Raw genomic sequence first — 5,192 nt, 5'->3', positions numbered from 1 at the left:
TTAGACCCTTCGAGATCCTCATTAGGATCAACCCGTAGCCTTCGAACTCCGAGTACCTTTAGAACTTAGAAACATTCATCCTGTCTCCCACGTTCCGAATCTTTAGAAGTATTTGTCCGATGAAACCCTAGTAATCCCTCTTGAACAAACCGAGACCATAGACCGAGAGATCAATCGTGTGAAACAAAGCCACGTCCCGACAGTGAAGGTTCGTTGGACTACAAAGCGGGAACCCGAATTCTCTTGGGAGCGCGAAGACCCGATACAACAGAAACATCCGCATCCTTCTCCATAATTCGTATCTTAATCTTTGAATTTCGGGACAAAATTCCCTCTAACGGGGGGATAATGTGACAACTCGAAATTTTTCCATCGTTGCAACCCGTTTCGTCCGTAAAACTCATTTTAATCGAATTATTCCGATTTTGTTTTTGGATTAGGTCAATTAAGTTAAGACTTTTATTTGACCTTGTAAGCATCCAAACATGTTGGAAACATGTGAAAATGTCCCAATCTAGTAATTAGAAATTTTTTAGTTTCGACCATATCGGGTGACGACAACTTAATCGGGTGCGACCAAAAGCCTCGGTTAACATCAGTATCGGGTAGAATTCCACCGTGTATCAAATTCAAACCATATTTAAAGTGATTTAAGACTCATTTGGAGCCTTTTCACACTCTCTCTCTAACCTCTCTCTTCAATTCAAGAATTTGATCCAAAAATCATCCATTTCAAGCTTCAAAACATGAAGGTAATCATCCTAGCTTCTTGTACATCATTCTTAGCCTTCAATTTCGAATTCAAATCATGAATTAGGATGTCAAACATGTGTTTATGGCCCTAGAACACTCTTGGGCCGTGAACACATATAAATGGTGTTTTTGAGCCTCAAAACCCTTCCAAATCATCATTGGAGCTTAGGTATGGCTTAAGGACTTATTGGATTGGACTTAGGACACCTTAAACTCAACATTTGGGGATTAAACATGATTTTACTGCCCAAGAACAAGCTTGGGCTGTAAACACCATTTCATGGGGAGTAAACTCCTTTTTGGGTGTTAAAATGCAACTTACACACCTCATATGCCCTGGAATAAAGTCTAGATGCAACCACAAATAAGTTAGGGACCTTGAACTTGATTAAAACAACTCCATAAGGAGTTCACGGTTGTAAACCCCCCATGAATGGGTTCCTGGGCCGTAAACACCTATAAATGGGTTGTTTGATGCCCTAAACTCACCCATTGGCTTATAAAATTTAGTGGAATCACTTGGGATAAATCATTGACCTTCAAAACACTTAAGAATGATGTGGGTGAGAGTTTACGGCCGTAAACAGTTAGTTTACTGCCATAAAATCATCAATTAGTCCATATGGTTGAGTTAATTCCTTGATAATGCCCTAGAACCAAATCTAGCAACACCCCTCATTTGATTTAAGGCCATTTAGCATATAAGAACACCCCACCATGATTTTATGGCTGTAAACTCATGGGGATGTGGTGTTTAGGGTCGTGAACACTCCTTAGAGTTTACTCTTGGAGAGTAAGCTCCATATCCTAGCCATTCATGTCCAGAAAACTCACCCGAGTCACTCCAAACACTTATTTTGAAGTGTTTTCGCGTCTTGGAGTGCATAATCGTATCTGATTAGTGTTTTAAAGTCTAATTAGATACATTTGTGTATCATTTAACATTACATGGGAACCTCGCATGTTTTCAAGCCTTGATCCGACGTTTAGCATCCTCGTTGACACATTTCTCGTCCGGTGAATTCATACCCCTACCCTTTTTCAATGTTTTTCACTGTTTTCAGAAGGGGGGGGGGGGGGGGAATACAAGCAAAGTACAAGTAATACTTGTACTAAAAAATTATTTTATATATGTTGTGTTTCATACTACTTATGTTTTTAACATTGTTAATCATATCAGATAACTATTTGAAATTTCAGATTTCATTATCATAGTATTTGTGAAAAACGTTATAAATTGTCGTATTTTATATTTTCACAAATGATTTTCTTCATTACAATAGTTAAAGGAGTAAATTACATGAATGGTCCCTATGGTTTAGGGTAATTTTGCGCATTTGGTCCCTAATTTATATTTTTAACTCGCAAGGTCCCTATTGTTTGTTTTTCTTACGCGCTTGGTCCCTGTCATACATAAAAAAAAAACTATTTTATCCTTGATTTTTTAATCTATTTAAATAAACAGACCCCCAACCCCACCCCTCTCACCTTACCTTACCCGCCCTATCATTTTTTCATATTTAAATAATAGTCGTTTTGGGTAAAACAGGGACCAACCGTGTACCAAAAACAAACAGTAGGGACCAAACGCGTAACAAAAACAAACAGTAGGGACCTTTCGAGTTAAAAAAATAAGTTAGGGACCAAACGTGCAAATTACCCAAAACCATAGGGACCATTCGTGTAATTTACTCTAGTTAAAAACATAACCTTTAAACTTTGAACAGGAAACTTAATAAGTTGTTTTGTCCTCGGTAACACCCCATGGAGATACGTGAGTGAAGGATAGTAGATAGAACTTTTGTATTGTCCTTGATAAAACGCCCCTAGACACGAGTGTGAAGGACAGGTATCATTGGAACTTAGTCAGGTCCTAGTTAGAACTCCCCCTAGACACGAGAGTAAAGTATCAATAGAACAGGATATCCATATCAATAATTTCAGTTTTAAATTCAAGAATCTAAAGATTGGAGACACGTCCTTTGCAACACTTCCTAGGCACGAAAGTGGAGGACCTCCCCCGTAACCAGATTCTCCGAAAAGGGGAAAGCGTGACTTGAGTGTATAGATCTATACGGGACTGACTATCCCGCACCTGGGTTGTAACATCCCGGAATATCAAGAGTAGAGTTGAAGGGCTAAAAGTCTAATTTTGAAGGGCAACTCGGCGAGTCCATGGGTGGACTCGACGAGTATGGTCGCGATTTTGGTCACGTGTTAAGTGCCCAACTCGGCGAGTTGGCGGCTGGACTCGGCGAGTTGGTGCTGAGTGGAGAAAACCCTAATTTCAGAGGATGAGCCCTATATAAAGGACATTATTCCCTCTTCCTAGTCTCGTTACCTTCCCTTGAGACCAAAAAACCCTAGAAAACGCGAGTGTGAAGGATTGGAGTGCATTTGAACATTGGAAAAGTGATTTAAAGGAAGATCTTGGGGAGTTAGGAGGCTTGGAGCAAGGGGCTTTGCTTGGATTCAGATTTCATTGCTGTTGGGGCTTCCTTTTGAGGTATAATCTCGTTCTTGGGCTGTTATTCTTCTAGATTCATGATTCTTGGAATGTATGGGAGGCTTAGCTTGTGGTATCTTGAGTTTGAAGAATAGATCTAAGGTTGCTACCTCAGATCTGGAGTGGAGAAGGTCTTAAGTACATTAATGTCCTTGTTCTTGAGTGAATATTGGTGCAGCCATCATATCCCAAACCCTAGCCCTAAAGGGTAAAATGCCTAGATCTCTATGGATTCACGTAAAGTTTGCCACTTTACGTGATGGATGGCCTTAGGAGGGGTAGATCTATGGTTTGGATCATCTGCACGGCTTGGAAAGCCTCTGTATAGATTCATACCCGGTGGTACTCGGCGAGTCACATGGGTGGACTCGGCGAGTTGGATGAAGATGGCCTGGAACTCGGCAAGTTGGAAGAACAACTCGGCGAGTAGCTTGAAGATAATCGTAGACTCGGCGAGTCTGTTCTTGGACACGGCGAGTCTGGTCGTAGGGTCCAAGTTTCTTTTCGGAAGGCTGTGACTCGGTGAGTCAAGGGATGACTCGGCGAGTTAAATCGCGAATTGAAGGAGGTTCTGTGTATACGAGTAGAGTCAGTCAGGGGTAGACTTTGACTTTGACCAAGGGTTGACCAGTTGACTTCCAGGGGTAATTTGGTAATTATTGGTATTTATTGGATTCAGTCTTTTGGGTATTGACAGTGTTGGAGTTCGGGTCGGAGGTTGCAGCAGCGTGATCTTATCCTTTCAGTCAAAAGTTGCAAGGTGAGTTATCCTCACTATATCGACAGGGTCTAAGGCACCAAGGCCGACCCTTTATTGGATTGAGATTCGGATATGGTTGTTATGTTATTGCTTTGATATGTCTACATCCTGGTAGCTAGGATGGTATATGCTAGAGACCTGGTTAAGCTCGATTTCACGATATGTGGAGTGATGCTATGCTAGTGGCCGGTTTGGTCGGTATCCCGGTTAGGGTAATGATATGTTATGTGATCTGTTTGATCGGTTTGTGGACTATGAAATGTTATATGATGGTATGTTATGTGCACATGGTTGTTTGGACTGGAGTTGGTTTGAGGCGGGTCTTGCTTTGTGCTATAGGCCAAGATACCCAGGGCAGACCGGTTGTTCCGAAGGCCCAGTGAGTGGTCCAGATAAGTTGTAGGCCCCACGACGGCGGACCAGACGTCATGAGGCTCGGAGAGTGGACCAGGCCGACTGAAGGCCCAATGCGGGCAGACCAGTCATACTATAGACTCAGAGAGTGGACCAGGTGGGTTGAAGGCCCGACGCGGTCGGACCAACCACAATGCAGACTCGAGGGACATGACTGGACTCGGAGGGTGGAACAAGTGGACTGAAGGCCCGACACGGCGGACCAGTCCCACAGTAGACCCGATATGCGTGGTTGTCCTGCAATTCGTTATGAAATAGCATGTTATGTGTATCGTATATGTGGTTGGTATTTTGGGGGTATCTCACTAAGCTTTCGGGATTACAGTTGTGGTTTAATGTTTTTCAGGTTCTTCAGGAGACCGTGGCAAGGCGAAGGCGTGATCGTACCGCTTTTCGCGTTTATGTTTTATGATATGGACCTTGGAATGCTCTGATAATAAATGTATTGAAAACCTTTTTGTAATAACTTAATGAATTGGCATGTTTTTGAAAAGTTTAAATTTTGTTGAAATTTTGGTTGTTACAAGTTGGTATCAGAGCCTTGGTTTGAGTGAACTGGAGGAACACTTGTGTGACTCCAGTCTCAAATCGATGAGGGTTTTCAAAAGAGAATTTAAAATGGTTTTCAAAATAAGTAAAGGAGGACGCGGAGGTACGTTCAGTCGGAGCCAGTAAATAACCCCAAAATACCATACATGATATTTGTTTTATTTAGCTTTGATAGAACAGCATGCTAGTGTTAGGCTAGGGATCTTCAGG

Source organism: Lactuca saligna, chromosome 4, assembly GCF_052625555.1.
Source record: "Lactuca saligna cultivar CGN05327 chromosome 4, ASM5262555v1, whole genome shotgun sequence".
NCBI classification, from domain to species: Eukaryota; Viridiplantae; Streptophyta; class Magnoliopsida; order Asterales; family Asteraceae; genus Lactuca; species Lactuca saligna.
The sequence above is the reverse complement of the archived record's forward strand: the minus strand, read 5'-3'. Positions refer to the sequence as shown.